The sequence below is a fragment of the Cuculus canorus genome, chromosome Z, assembly GCF_017976375.1.
Source record: "Cuculus canorus isolate bCucCan1 chromosome Z, bCucCan1.pri, whole genome shotgun sequence".
Lineage (NCBI taxonomy): Eukaryota > Metazoa > Chordata > Aves > Cuculiformes > Cuculidae > Cuculus > Cuculus canorus.
In genome coordinates this window covers 67,887,553-67,903,668 of record NC_071441.1, presented here as the reverse complement: position 1 = coordinate 67,903,668, position 16,116 = coordinate 67,887,553, and the positions used below count along the sequence as shown (strand labels likewise).

Here is a 16,116-nt window from a genome sequence, read left to right as displayed (position 1 = left end):
TTAAGGCATTGAATGTTCCGGTCTCCTTACTGCTGCCCGTTGATTGCTTGTCTTCTTATGAGTAGCGGCTATGCGTTCCTTGTCACATTATGTGTTCAGTGCTAGATGTTTTGTTTTGTGGTTCCTCCTGTTGATTTCATTTTTGTGCAATCATGCTTGTCTTTAAAGTCTTCCTGAGGTTTGAGGTTCAAGCCCTCTGAAGGGGTGAATCGATCTCCGATTTTATGTCATTTCCTTTCTTTGCACTGGAATAGCCTGCAACTTTTTTGTCTGTTCATACTGTTTAACTGACTATTAGCTGTGAACTCCCTGGTCCTTTAAGCCTGTTTCTCATGGGCTCGAGATACTAATTTTCTGAGCTGTTATTAGTTTGTGTGCTTGAGTTACATAGGGGTTTTCTTGCTTGTCTGATTCCTTTCCTTCTAAGGTATCAGGAATACTGTCACAGTTTTTTTGGGTGCATTTGCATTCTCATTTCTCTCTGTAGTTTTGCTCCAGTGTAGAAGAACATCTCCTGCTAGCTGTTTTCTGCACCTTGTGCATCATCAGCTCCTTCCTAGATCTTGTTTGAAAGTCAGTGATGCAAATACAGACTACCTGGATTAAATATCAGGATTTTAAACGTCCCTGTGGTGATAATCTAACCAGGTGCTTCTGTTGGTATTTAGGAAAGATCATGTCTCGTTGCTCTGATCACTCTATATTAACATGGTCCCACTTTCCATCATCACCTAGAAACTTTCAAGAGGGCTACCCTTCTGTTTTATTCCAGCGCTTAGAGCAGCTGCTTATGTCTCTGATGTTCAAAGTGAGGTCTTCAGCTCTTTTCCACATTCCACTTCCTGAGGTGCAATATAATTTCATTAATACACATGGAGCTCTAGCTCATGGATGCAAACTGCTGGATTCGTCTCTCACAGACTGCTGAAATAGTTTTTATGACTCTTAATTGTCAATGATCTGGCTGAAATTTGAAAGAAGAAAAAAAAATAAGTCACCCAAGAAGTTTCCATATGTGATGCAATTATAAATCCCCTGAGCAATTCAGCCTCCTACCTGGAAAGAGATTAATATTCATGTGAATAATATACATGCATCCTACAGCACTATGAGTCAGAGAAACGTAGTATTTTAATTAAGACTTGACAGTTATAAAATGGCACAGATATTCGTAACTGTGCATGTTGGAAAAGCTTTGTGGTGGCATGCATATTTTTTTCTTCGCTTCTGCTGTTTTGCTTGTTCTCTTTCTGTGTTTGTGAAGAGGAAACTTAATTATGCCAGAATCAAACTAGGGTTTTCAGCCCTGAGAGGAATGACTCAATAATTCTCACCTTCACACTTAGAACTTTGTCTACAAAGAGGAATTAATTGATAGCTTGTCTGCTGCAGTCCCTCTGTGGGAGCATCTTTTCCAGTAGTACAAGCATGTATCTAGTGCATCTTCAACTCACAACTGCCTTTAACTTAAATAGTTTTCAGCTAGGGACACAGCTGTGTCACTTTTAAAATTACACACATTTGAATCTTAGTTTTGTATAACTGAAGAACTGGCAGACTGGAGAAGAGCAAAATTCAGTCAAATCATGAAATTGCCCTCTTACCAGTTCTTTCAGGTGTTACAAGAGAGTGTGAGATCTGGGATTTTATCCACTTATATTTTATTTGTTTATGGGGAGAAGCCTTATGCATAATTTTACTCTTTTTTGTTTTCATTTCAAAACGAAGGGTATCAGAGCAGTGTTTCCTCTTTTCTTCTTCTAGATTACATTTTACACCAGTTATTTTGATTTAATCTATGTCTTTCCTTGTTACATGTCAATAGTTTGTTCTTTTTAACTGCTATGTAATGGGATCACTTACTGAGATGGCAGGCGTAGTTCATGACATTGATTTTCTGGGATATGAGAAGCTCCTGCAGTGGGAAATGACTTTTCTACTCCAGTTGTACAGGTACCCAGTATTATACTTGGTCTTGTTTTTCCATGCTCCATAGCTTCCCAGTCTGCACTTCCGATCAAGTACCTGCAAATATTTAAGAACCGTCAGGGTCTCACTTTTAAAAGCCCTGCTCTGGGGAAGGAGTTGAATCAGTGATTTTTGGAGTGCAAAGTTTTATTTTGAGAAAGCAAGGTGTCAGTGCGAACTAGCACAATCCCCTCCTTAAGTAGCTGTGGGGTGCCCCGAGGAGTCCTTCCTGGACTTCCACCCCAGTGAGGAGACCAGCAAGGTGCTCACTGATGCCAGTTTTGGTTGTTAATTTGTAAGGTACTGGCCTGCTTTGATTCCCCACATGTGAATCCAGATCCTCTGGTCAGTTAAACTCTGTTCTGTACACCAGCTCAGATGCTAGAACAGGGCATATCTGCTTCAAGCCAGCATCCAAAGAATTAGAAACTGCACTTTTACACCTCTTGTGAACTGTGCAGTCCATGCAATGGTTTACTTTTGGCATTTTATTTCCCTTAAGCTTTGTTGCCTAGGTGTCTTTTTATCAGTCCTGTGAAGATGAGTAAGCTCTGCATTTTCAAAGCCTCCTACACAGTGGCAAAGCAGCAAACCGAAGCAGTGTGACAGAGAGTTACTAGAAACTTCTCTTTGTATAGAAAACCTACATTTCCATTTAAATGTCTTCCTCCTTTTCTACCTATTGTGCTTATGAAAGTTATCTCTGGCCTCCACCAAAATACCAGCATTGCTGATGAAATGTCCCAGGGATCAGAGTTGCTGGTGATCTGTAGAACATCCTCATGTTGTTGCTGTTCCTTCCCTAAGGAGGAGATCAGTTCTGTGTGGGTGAGGCAGAATCCAAGGGTCACTGCTCTCTGTATTGCAGACTATCTGTTGTCAGGTGTCTGGGCTTACAATGGCAGTCAATGATTTCTGCATACCTTATCTATAAAACTCATATATGGCTTCCAGATCCTTTAGGGGCTCACAACAATAATCATTTAGGAAGCATTTAAATACCAAAGTAGGGGGGGATCATCTGTCTCCCAGTGTCATAATCTTACTTCCATACCTTCATCTGAATTTGCTGACTGTCAAGTCTTGCGGGACTCCTCAAAGGCCACGTGGGTTTCCTGAGGCAGCTCTTAGTGAAGGTTGATTCCCTGGTGCCGGAACAACCCGCGTCTGTTGTCTTTTCTGGTTGCATTTCTGTGAGGGAAGGTCCCACTGACATGCCCTACTCGGAGGAGGAAGAGCTTCTTTCATCTCCAGCTGTCTTAAATAACATATCAGCATATTCACATCTGTTTGGAATAAAATGCTTGTTTATTTATCTTTACTGAGATTCCCTCAGACTTGCTATCAGTTTTTAACCTGCTTTACAATGAATGTAATGATACAGCAAAGAGATAATTATTTGTATATATACACAAGAAAATAATGTCATGCCTTTATTAGCTGGTGATGTGATTTTTTGAGTAACTTTTTCATAACCTTCTCTCCAGTGAGAAAAATCAGCTGGCTTGCCCTTTTTAGAGCGGTTTGGCTAAAATGAAGAGAAATGCTTTCATGTGAAGCAGCATGCTGGTCAGAAATGCTTTTCATAATGACCACAGCAGCTAGGAATCTGTTCAGCTGCTAACAGGATTTTCTTCAAGCTTCTCTGACAATGTACTGTCACTCAGCTTCTGTTCACCACTGCTATGCACCAGTTTTGGTGTTGATGGGCTGTTTTCCACAGCACACAGGACATCTGTCCCCGTCACAGATATCAGAGTTCTCCATACCTTCCTGTTGCTGGTTAGAAAAAACACAAGTGTACTTGGGGAGTTTCCTTAGGTGTAACAGGATTTTGCAGTGGACATCTAAGTTTCCTATAATGCTATTTTATTGGAGCAAGTTGCCCAAAGAGCTGGTGGATGCCCTGTCCCTGGAAACATTCAAGGTCACCTTGGATGGGGCTCTGAGCAGCCTGATGCAGTTGAAGATGTCCCTGCTCACTGCTTACTGCAGGGGCTTGGACCAGATGAACGTTAAAGGTCTCTTCCATCACAAACCGTTCTATGAATTTTCACTGCAAGCCTCCTGTGGACTTGTGAGACCAGGGGTAGCCTCCATATGAAGCTGAAGAATCCTGACATGTTTCTCTGCCTGTAGTAGTGTTCAGGACTACAGCTTTGCTTCTCTAGTTCTGTACTGTAAACTCTACCCATCTGCAGGTCAAAATTCTTATGAATAGCAACTCAAATGTATTTCTTTTTCTTCTGTTGTCTGTTCCATTGATTTCCTTAAAAAGAAAGAGAATGTGTTTGTGCAGCATCTGGGATGTAGTTTGCAAACATGGAATGTTCCACAAGCAGGTGCATCTTTTACTTTGTGCCAGCACTGCATGTGAAGGTCAAGTAATCCAGTTTGGCTGAACTCTGTGCTTCTGCTCTCTGACTTCTAAGGTCATAATGACAGTACTGAGAATGATGTGAATAATCTGACATTGTATCTCACTTCATATTTGAGTGTTTGACTTGTGAAGCTGGATGGAAAGTAGCTGCTGCATTTGCAAAGTACAAAAGTTTTAGTGGGTGGATGGCCTTATGTCTCTCATAAGGCCCCCAGGTTCCCAGGTAGACAACGTTCCAAGAATTGCTGCCTTTTTGTCTCTGCCATAATTTCTTTTAGCCAATCTGATTGTAGAGATTTCTGTGTTTGTTGTCCCCAGAAATGACTTGTGTGTTGCAAGGAACTATTCATGTGCACAGAACACCACGATGAATGACAGTAAGTTTTTTTCCCCTCACCTTTCACGTGGTGCTGCCCAGCTTGTATTCACATTTGTACCAAGACTTTTTCAAATACTTTGTTGAGCAAGCACTTTTCCATTCCCAGGACCTGCTGCAGCAGTTGTCTGAAGCTTTCAGGGAAAATGGAACCCAGATCTGTTTGGAGAGTGAACAAAACCCTCTAAATAATGTGTACCAAAGGCTATAGAAGAGTACTAAAAATGTTGGAGCTGAGGCAACTGTTGCCACCTTATCCAAAACTCCGCTTTTTGCACTGTCTTTCGGGGGTGCAATGGCAGAAGGAATTAACAGCAGCATGTGCTTTGTTGGTAGAGCCTTCTATCTGGTATGAAGTAGGTGCAAAAACCTATGGTGTCCTGGTCACTTGATGTGCCACTTGCACATGGTGCTAATCAGTAGAAATTGAGAGAACTTCAGACAGCATTGGAGTAAGTCAGTTCCTCCTGCTCAGAATAGGGGTGCAAATGGGAGAAGTGGGTGGGGGGACTCCTACCTGACACATACGCAGCCCTTAAAAATAGCGTTGGCTGTTGGGAGAGCCAGACTTCACACTCTTATTTTTAAGACTGTGCGTGGGAGGAGGGGATATTTCCCAGTGCTGTGTATTACTGAAGCAATCTGTGCAAGAAATGCTGCACCGGAGAGTCAGCAGTGGGCTTTGGCTTACAAAGCGCAGGGCTTAGGGGAAAGATGAGCCAACTAACAGTAGCTGAGAGCATCATAAATGAAGTGTTAAATAAGCATATATTGTTAACAAATGCTTTGAACAGTATGATAACTCATAGGAAAACAACAGTAGGTCAGGAAAAGGGGGTTTGTACATAACAATTTTGTCTTTTCATGTTCTTCTGTCACTTGTTTCTTGTTTTCCAGGCGGCATGGCTACTTATCTTCTTTAGACGTAGGGTAGGATTGCCTTGAAAGCTCCTGAGCAAAGTTTTGGAGTTCTGTAAGGGTTGTTGTAATTGGAATATTCTAGTACTGTGCATCAGGATTAAAGTAGGATGATTGCTATTTTTCCCTCCACTGTAAAAGTGGCATTTGGAAGTCAAAACACTGTTGACAATTCTTAATGTAGTATAATGTCTGAAGACAGCAGGATTCTAATTCTGGCTCATGCTAGGTAGTATGTCAAATAGAGTAGATTTGATTTTTTCCTGCACTTTTTAATGTCAAAGATTCATTGAATTCGGCTACTAATTGCATGCTGCTTTGTTCTGCATTCTGACAGACCAGGTGGCCAATACATCTCATCTGCCTGTATTTCTTTAATATTTATAATATACCATTTCGGAAACCAGCAAATTATTTGGGAAGATGTAGGCTATTGCAAAAATCAGAGGACAGGTTATAGAAGCAGGAGAGGGGACACTGGGGCAGCCCTGGGAAAGGAGGCGCTGAGGATGTGTGAGATGAGACCAAACAAGTATGGCTCAGCTTAACAGACTGAAAGCTGAGAGCGGATGTTGCTGCCACGTACTAATAGAGCAGGGGAGTAAATATTGGCAAGTTTACAGCTATTTAAGCTAAAGGTTAATGTTAGCACAAGAACAGAAGGGTATAAGCTGGTTATGAACAAACCCAGGCTAGAAATCAGAAAGCAATTCTTCTAATTGTTAGTGAACAGCTTCCAAACGAGTTTCTTTGCCCTTTCTGTTTCTAATTAATCTAAAAATAGGTCTGTTTGTGAAAGCTATTATGACAATCGCCTGTGGGAGCAAAGAATGGGACTTTGTCATCCAGGAAGCCTTTAAGCAGGCTATGAGAAATGTCCATGGAACCACAGTCTCTGTTAACTATTTTTCGTAGTGTGGCCTCCCCATGTTCACACTGCCCACCTGCCCGCCTTTGCTGCCAAGCTCTGCCACATCGCAGGACCCAGTGAGTTTCAGAGCACAACCAGAGGTGTGTGGGAGAGGTATTTGCTATTTAGATGCTGTCACTGAAGTAAAATTGTGAAAATTATCCAGTCCTTCTTCAATGGTGCCTTTCCATGCAGTTGCACTGCAGATATTAAGGATGTTAGACTGTGTGAAGGGCTTCTTGAAGAGCGGTAGTTTTTAGTGACTCATGCCTGGTAATGAACCTGTCATAGATATAATTTTGTTTTCTGACAAATGTTCAAGTGGTAAGAGTTTCAGAAAATATGATGTATTTGTAAACAGGTTTGTTCTTAAATGAGATTTAAAAAATTCCCGATGGGATTCCAGTTGCTTATTTGGATAGTAGATTGCAATTGATCTTATACTCATTAAAAGTTTTGAAAAGCTACAGAATTATTTTTCTAGGAGAGCTTGAAAAGCAACAGAGGATATTAAGGCAAAATCGGTGATGTGTACTCAAAAGAAGATAATGGAGGTAGCCAGCTAGAAGGGGATTTAGATTTAGCCTAGAACTGATGTATCTATTTAGCCCATCTTTGGTTAGTACTTTAAGTTGTTACATACAAGAATATATGAAATATAAATAAAGATTGCTTCAAGTAAAAGATCAGTTTATTTTAACCGTGTTTCCATCTGTTCTTTATTTTTGTTAATGAGTCAATATTCACCTTGTATTTTAAGATAACACACATTTTTGAGAAACTGTTATAAAGAAACTAGGAGTGCTAAATTTTATTGCAATTTATTTAAATATTTCTATTTTTATTCAGTGTATCATGTTAATGCAGCAGATTGAACTGCATGCAACTTTTTGTGACACCTCATGTAATGGGTACTTGAAGGATCCAGTTTTGTCTACACAAGTATCTATAGATTGGCTGGTGTGTTCACTCTGAATTTTGTTATGCCTAATTTAAGGAACTTAATTTCAAGTAAGTACAACTCTCCTTCATATTTGTGTGACATGGATACATTACTCATCCTAATTAAGTCTCTCTATTTTTAGCTGGCAGTAGTAATAGCTAGTTAATATACAACTGTGTGCAGCTGTTACAGCATAAGACAAAGATGATTGTCTTTGAATCTGTTTCTCGCCAGTTTTGGTGGAGGTGGAGTGGCTTCTGTGACCTGTGAGCACAGAGTAGAGGCAGCTGCTGGAATCACCCCATCCCTGCTCAGTATTTGGGTGTGTCTTGGTCACACTGTGCTTGTCCCTCCCGTCACAGACTGGCCAAAGGGTCTTGCTGGCCTTTCAGGCACTTGATGTAGGTCATCTATCTAATCAAAGCCTGGCCTGTGGAGCAGTTTTCATCCCCTCAGAGTTGCTTCTAAATCCAGTAGTTTTCATGTTTTGCATTAAATTTCCTCTCCGTCCCACCCCATTAGGGGAGCAGACTGACTGGGTTTCTAGACCCAGTTAATTCAGGTGCATTTTATAGAGCCTGTCAATTGCCTTTACTGGAGGTGTGAAAGCTGTCTCTGGGCTTATTAATCTGGATGTGATTGCTGAAGTCAGGTTTGTCAGAGTTACAGTGTGGCAGTGCCCCTGTTTTCTTGTTCAGTGCCTACACTAACAGCGTCCTCAGAGACTCAGAGGCTTATATGTGGTTCATAACAAGTATTTATGTGGGGTATTTTGGTACATTAATCAACTGCTACCTTCTGCAGGGAATATAAATGCACAAAATTATTCCTACCTACACAGCAAAGCATATTATTTAAGCCAGGAATCATAAAGATGAAGATAGGGTAGTAAAAAAGATTCTTTCCCTGCTTTTTGGAAGATGATGCATCTGTAGCCCATGAGGAAGAAAGTGCCACCAGGGGAAGCGGTTCATCGTCTGAGGCAGCTGGGCGTTGCTCCATATGGTTATTCATAGTATCAATCATGGAATGGTTTGGGTTGGAAGGGACCTCAAAGCCTGTCCAGTTTCAACTCTCCTGCCATCCACAGGGATACCTTCCACTGGTTCAGATTGCTCAAAGCCTAATCCATCCTCTCCCTGAACACCTCCAGAGATGGAGCATCCATGACTAACTGGACTATTTGTCGTCATCAAAAGCATCCCTGAAAAATGCATGTGCACCCTTTGTGAAAACCTTCTGAGATGGAGATTTTGTAGCTTTCCTAGACAGTTGATGCTCACTTACACTTATGATTAAAAGCTTTTCCGTATGCCTAACCTAGATTTCCACTGCTGCAAGGTAAGCTGGTTATTTATATATATATACACACAATAGAAATGCTGAATAGTTTCCTTCCCTTGTGCTTGCCTCAACTTATTCATGCTTGAAGGCTGTTGTATCTACCTGAGCTCTAAATCTCACAGCATCTGAAACTTTTCCTTCTCAAGTTTTTCTCTTGATCAAAAAAGTAATTACAGCTCTAACTGAGAGTATAATTTCAGATTTTTCCACCTCCAGCACATGTCTGTGTTCAGGTGCCTTTGCCTTTTAGGGGTGCTGATTATTTAATTAGATGTGCAATTAAGACATTGATCATAATTTTCCAATTTTGTGAAATAGCAAGTCCTTGTGTTTAGGATGCCATCAGTAGGGAAAGAGATGTAATTTGAAGGAGGAAGCAGCAGAGGGAGAGTTTTCTCTGCTATAAATGCTTCCTCACTGCCTGCTGACCTAAGGTGTTCAAGCTGACTGTAGTTTAAAAGCCAGTATTATAGGGAATGAGGGTATCCACTGGTAACGTTTTTGAGTTAGCTGCGTTGCAGAGGGCAGCACACATTTGCTAGAAGTCCATCTTCTAATTGTACTGTTTGATTAAAAGTGGAGAATGACAATTCGGCTAGAGAATGTCTTTCACACGTTCAGATGGGCAGCTAAAACCCAGTACACGAGCTCATTCCGTTGTTGTCAGGGGCACATTTAAATAAGGTTTCATGTCTGTAATGAAAAAAAAGAGATAACGTGCCACCCCAGGGGCTGTCACCTGACACAGCTTTCCTTTCAAAGTCTGATTTTAAAGGCTGATGTGGGCTGTTCCAAGTGGGATTGGCACTGTCTTGGCAGCAGCTCATGAAAGAAGCGTGTTGTCTGGGAGGTAAGGCATATTTATGCCACAGAGTGGCTGATCTTACTGGTTGAGGAACAAAATAGCCTCTCCTATGAAGTGCTGAGTTGTAGAGCTGACAGTAGTTGGTTTTGTATCCCAAAAGTTAAGAGTGCAAATGTCTGCCTGGAAATGAGAATGATGCAAGTATTCAGGCTGTGTGCTTAGAGGCCTTCCACAAATCTCTTACGAAAGACTTTGTCCTGAGTGACACTGATGACTATGAACAAATTAAATGGAGGATGATTTTAATTTGAGCTTTTCTAACTTTCTGACCAGCAGTTCCTTAAGGATTTTGCTCCTTAAAACTTCCCATGTCAGACTATATCTGTTCTAGCCTCTGGAGAAGTCTTTGGTGTGGCAGCAGCTTCCCCAGAGAGATGGAGATAGGAGGGCACACTGCAGGCAACTCTAATGTCTTTAAACAATCCTGCATTGTTGGACTAAATTGTGAAGTGGAAAGATTCATAATTCTTCAAAGGCATTAGTACTGTGTTAACTAATTTTTTCACTAACCTTATAAAAATCCTGCTCCTTGATGAGGCTTTGAGCAACCTGATCCATAGATGGTATCCCTGGCCAGGGCAGGGAGGTTGGAACTGGATGACCTTTAAGGTCCCTTCTGACCCAAACCATTCTAAGAGTCTATAATCTTACAGCATTCTTGGCCTTGGAAAGATCCTTTGTTCCCAGTCTGTGTTAAAATCTTTCCTTCTGTTAGTTCAGCAATGTTCATGTCTCAGGGTTCAGCATACAACCTTACAGTCAAATAATGTTAACATGTGGAGAGTAAACATCTTTTGTACGAATGCGAGTCAGCCAGTGTTTTGTTCTCTCATGTTCATGACAAATGGATTTACATTGCCTGTCTTTCGAAGGTAAACAGTCCTAATACCTTTGATCTTTAGCATTTTTTCAACATGCCAGTGCTATTCTTGTCTTTCTATAAAATGAATAATTCAGCTTCTGTGGGAGAAAAAAACATTTTTCAGGAGTGAGAACCTTTGGGAAAGATTGTCTCCTTCCTTTTCTTTGACTGCCTCAAGACCAATGTATAGCTGTTATCAGTTTCCAAGGTGCGTAGGGTGTTGGAGGAGGTACATGTGCTTTTTTTCCCTTCTGAGCTTGCAGGTTAGCCTTGCACCTTGCCTTACCCTTTCCTGAGGGGACAAGAAAGAATCAGTGCTTTGAGTGACACCTTGTGTAAAGAAACTTGTCCTTATATCTGAAAGCAACATCTTCAGCATCTGTTTCCTAAGTGTGTTCATTGTAATGTCAGAAATGGCATTGACAGGGTAGTTTTAAATGCCTTAGAATCTACAGTCTCCTCTTTTCCATGCTTCTGTCCCAGCAGCACAGCTTTGGTTGCGGTGACGCACAGCTCCTTGAAGTGTAGTGTTCACTGGGGAATGGGATTGCATTAACACTTTGGTCTTTAGCCTGCTGATTGACTGAATCTTCTTGTGGCTTTGAAGAAGATAATAAATGGCATGTTTTCACTCCTAAATTGGTTAGTGAGCTTAACACTGTGTGTTTGGACTTCTGAGGTCTAATGCAGCACTGAGCTCAAACTGCCTTACTCAGAACTCTGTCTTTAGGGAGGTGCAGTGGGTGGTTTCATTTGGGACAGAAGGTTCTTATTTTTCTTCCAGTGAAAGACATTAAAAAATTGTTTTAGAGAGCACTTGAGTCAGAGGTATCTGAGGCCATTTGTGAGATGAATTAAGTCTGAGTGTGAGTTGGGCAGCATTTATCCCTGCTATTCCAGACAAACTCTCTCCTTCGTCCCTCTTCTCTCTTGACTTTTTTCCCTCTTGTCTTTTTGTTTCATCTCTTTGTGTAACATCCTAACCCTGTAATTTACTTGACCACCCCATTCTGTTCTTCCTGAAGAACCAGGACACTACAAGTGTTTTGACTTGTCTTCCTGCAGGGAGAAGGGGTACAAGCGTGGGAGAGGGAGGAGCAAGACCTCTGCTCAAAGTGTGCTCATTTTCATTTGGTTAATCCACTCGTGCCTGTGAAGGAATTGCTTACTTTTACAATTTTATCAGTAATTCAGTACTTTACAGGAAGTTGGAATGAAATAGATGAGGATTAAAAAAGAAGAAAGAGTAATGTAGACCTCGCAGACATCAAAGCGTTTGGCCTATATAGCTGAGCCTAGCTTTATCAGTTTTAATAATTCCCTGCTGGCTCAAGCTAAAATTAAAATCTGTTGGCGAATTAAAAAATCACAGTAAGAAGTATTTAAAATTTTAAGTGGAAGTTTGTTTCTCTAGTAGAAGGCAAATAACTCAATGCTTGGAGCCTTAAGGTAAAGCACACTCTTTCTCATAGTATGTTTTCAGATGCAAGTCGTGCCTATTTTTCCTGATTTCAAGTTATTTTCATTTCTTCAGTAATCAAACAATCCTGGAAAAACAGAACCTATGCGCTGTGTCAATCTCCTATGCATTGGGTAAGGGTTTTAAAATGTTTGAAAGTGCAGTCTGACTTGCTTCTGAGGGCACCTGTGTTTTTGTCTTTTAGTAACCACATTTTCCTCTCAGCTCCCTACGAGCTCTGGTGAGGGCCGTGACATTTTCCAGCACTTCATTGCTCATGACCTCCATTAGCGATGTCTCCTATCTTTTTGTCTGATGACACTTGCTTGTTTTTTTCTCTGCATTTTTCTGCTTGTGTTTTTATGAGACAAGGGATATTGGGATTTGATGTGTCAGTGCTTTGAAATATGCAAAGGCTCTTTGGATCTTAAGAACTGCAGCTGGAGGATTTTGTTTGGCCCCACTGCATTTTTGACTTGGGTGTGCTAATGTCTGGTGTTGGTGGTGCAATAGTGAGCAAAGACCAAGGAAGGAAGAAACATGAAGAGCAGAGGCACGAGATGACATTGGCCTCATTTGTAGTAGGATTTTTGGAACGTGTAAGCCATATAAAGGTCTGGGAGGCTGTCTGATATCTGCTTCAGGTGAGAGTTAATGTGAATAACAAAGTGTCTGAATGGATCCTTAATATGTTATGGTTTGTTTTTTTTTTTTCAATTCTTGCTGTGAAAGAGACCCCTGGCAAGATCTTTCTTTGTCTTTTTCATGTGCAGAGTTTTGAAAGGTACTAAGTGCAGTGCAAATCCTGGGTTGCATTTTGGTTTTTCCAGTTGGGCAGTCTTTAGCCTTATGTGGATTAATGTGATGCAGAGCTCCGGCTCTGAGCTCAAGTGCTATAATTGGTGTGTTTAGTAGCAATCATTTCTATTGCAGGGAGCCCAGTGTCCTCAGTTGAGTAGGAGCCCTGTTATCCTGGCAGATGCAAACATATAATGAGAAACTTGGAGTCAGGCTCTCAGAGACTTTTAAAGTTAAAACACATCTGAGAATCTGACCTATGGTCCTTGCCCCTGCAGGAAGAGAAAGAGCTAGAAGAGGGAGAGTTTTCTGCAAGGAGGTTAGTAGTCTGATTCTGTGCATGACTGCATGGGTTACGGCTGTGACTGCATAGGGAAGGAGCATAGAATCATGGGAGTGTTCTGATTTGGAAAGGACCTACAAGGATCATCAAGTCCAGCTCCTGTCCCTGCGTAGGATAACCCCAATATTTGCACCACGTGTCTGAGGGTGTCGTCCAAATGCTTCTTGGCACCGCAAGAGCTTCCCTGGGAAGCTGATCCAGTGCTCTGCCACCCTTTGAGTGAAGAACCTATTCCTAATATTCAACTTAAACCTCCCCTAGCCCATCATCCTGCCATTCCCTCGTGTCCTATCATTGATCACCAGAGAGAAAAGAAAAATGTTTGCTCTTTCTCTTCCCCTTGTGAAGGAAGCTGTAGATCACAATGTGGGCTCCTCTCGGTCTTCTCTTCTCCAGGCTGAACACAGCAAGTGACTTCAGTCACTCATCATATGGCTTCCCCTCTAAACCCTTCACCAACTTTGTGCCCCTCCTCTGGACACTCTCCAGTAGCCTGATGTACTTTTTATCCTGTGGTGCCCAAGACTGCACACAGTACTCAAGGTGGGGCTGCACCAGTGCAGAGCAGAGCAGGACAATCCTTTCCTAGACCGGCTGGCAATGCTGTGGTTGATGCACCCCAGGACACGGTTGTCCTTGTAGGCTGCCAGGGCACTGCTGGCTCATGTTCACTTGCTGTTGACCAGAACCACCATATCCCTTTCTGCAGCGCTGCTCTCCAACCTCTTGCTCCCCAGTCTGTGTGTATATCTATGGTTGCCGTGTCCCAGGTGCAAAATACAGCACTTTTGTTTACCAGTGGTGCTGCTGAGAAAAAATACTGTGAACTGTTGGTCTGCCTGGTTACAAAACTTGTACTTATGTTCGTAAAACAAATGAGTTGATGGAGACACCAGCCTGGCTGTTGTCAGCAAACACTTCAGCGAGGTGCTGAGTTGGAGCTGTGAGATCAGAGGGTAGAAGGTGCTTGGAGAATATCCCATGCAGTGAGGGCAGGGCTGGGAGCACAATGATTCTTGTAGAAGAAGCAATGAATAAAAGTTGTTATTGGTGTAGGTAAGAGATTGGAGGGGAAGTATCATTCATAGCAAGGCTGGCTCACAGGGAGGTAGGAGGTTTTTCAGCAGATGGGAGGATAGTGGCATTTCCATGGCTAAGTCATATAGGCCTCTGCAAAATCCCACTCCACACTGTAAAAAGACTTTGTTTTGAAAGATGCGGTGAGTTGTCCTTGAGCAAAACCAGGCAATGTGCACAGCTCCTGTACAGTGTCTTTGGTGCTAAAGGCAGGGAAGTAGCATTTGGGAAGGAGGTGGGTGCTTGTTGTTGGGTGCATGAAGAAGTGAGATGGGATGAAGGGAGCATTTGTGCAAAGGAAGATGTGAACGTGGACCAACTGGACAGGAAGATTTTCCTGGTAGCTCTGTGTTGGATGCTCCTGGGGCAGCTTGTGGGGCAAGTAAGTGGTGCCGGTAATTCAGACTGGGTAAGTGCCTGCTGCTGGTCTCTCCCAGGAGAGAAGTGTCAGAACAACATGAGTGGGTCTGATTCTGTGCACAGCACTTCTGCAGTCGTTCTTTTATGTAACAATGTGACTTTTATTTTTGGGAAATGCTGATCAACGGGTGTTCAATCCCCCACACTCACAGCAGAACTGGTACTAGTGTTCCTTGGAAACTGGATAAGATTCATTTCAGTGAGGGCATCATGGAATCCTGCGGGTTAGTCTGGGTTGAACGGGAGATATGAAAATAAACATCTGTATCTGAGTTGGGTGAAGAATCTTCTTGGAGCTGGTTAGTAATGTGAGTCCTGGACTTTTTTTCCCCAGCCCTCCTGCTCAGCAGTCCTGCAGGATACCAGGAGTCAGGCAGAGTTCTTTTCCAGCACAGATCAGCTTGCTGTGCTGTACTGCCTGCTCTCATAATGCTGAAGGAGTGCATTTTGTCTTTAGTCAGATTGGCTCCATCAGTTCGTATTTCCTTCTGAATGAATAATAAAGTGGAGAATCGTTTCAAGGCGAGGAGTGTTGGTGCGCGAGCGGAGTGGGGAGGCTGCGTGTGTGAGGAGCTAGGCAGTAAGCAGCTGACGAGGAGGAGTAAAGTAGCGATAGCTGCACAGCTTTCTCTCTGCCTCTGAAGTACAATATTTTCTGTTGAGTCACAACTGAAGAGAAGGATGAAGTTTTAACTGTACTTGATACTGCCTGAGAAAGGGAAAAGAGGCACTGTGATGGTGAACTAAAGAATTTCTGTGGAGGGATACTCCTGGAAGCCGACAGGATTTCTGCGTTTTTGGCTTTTATATTCATTGGCTTCTGCTGGTTTTTTTGCTTTTTGGATTTTTAGCAGCTGTTTGCATTTTTTTTTAACCCTTCAAATCATGCCTTCAACTTTATGTGATTTCTCATCCTATTGCTGCCGTGGAACGGGATACTCTTGGTGCCTTTAATGTTGGTTTCCCTGGTAGCTGACATGGGACACCAACAATATGTTGATAATCTCCACAGTGAAAGTTCATTATGTGGTGAACCTTTAACAGGATTAGGAACCCTTTGGGACTTGTCTTTTCTATGAGAACAAGCTGTTATATTCTGTAGTTTTCTATTAATTCTATGATTTCCTTTACATTCTAAGCTCTTATTTTATTTTGAAGCAGCAAGGTAAGTGAACGATTGGAACAAATGAAGTGGCTGGGTATAAGCTGCAAGTAGGCAACAAACAAGGAGAATTTTCTTTATTTTTAGAGTGGGTTGTGTGTATATGTGTTTACTTCAGCAATATAGTCGCTCCGTTGGAAACTGACTGGATTTAAACACGTGTTCGAAAAGACAATTTACTGTTAGTATGTTCATTTGCATGCTCTGTTTCTTAGTTTTTGTGTTCACCCTTTAGACACTAATTATAGGTGTCTTTTTGCTGGTATAATTGAGGTTGTGTCTGTTTACTTC

General features: G+C 42.0%; 1 protein-coding gene across 8 annotated transcripts in view; it reads left to right on the top strand.

Annotated features, from left to right (window-relative positions):
- The window catches only part of UNC13B (unc-13 homolog B), a 222,798-nt gene that overhangs the window by 88,387 nt on the left and 118,295 nt on the right, over positions 1-16,116 (top strand). For 2 of the 8 annotated variants that reach the window (XM_054053733.1, XM_054053731.1), the window contains exon 1: positions 15,296-15,828. The exons of 5 other annotated variants lie outside the window; for them this stretch is intronic. The gene's annotated coding sequence lies outside the window, so the exon portion shown is untranslated. Of the gene's footprint in view, positions 1-15,295; positions 15,829-16,116 lie in introns of those variants that run through there. One more of the 8 variants, XM_054053734.1, reaches the window with a different exon arrangement.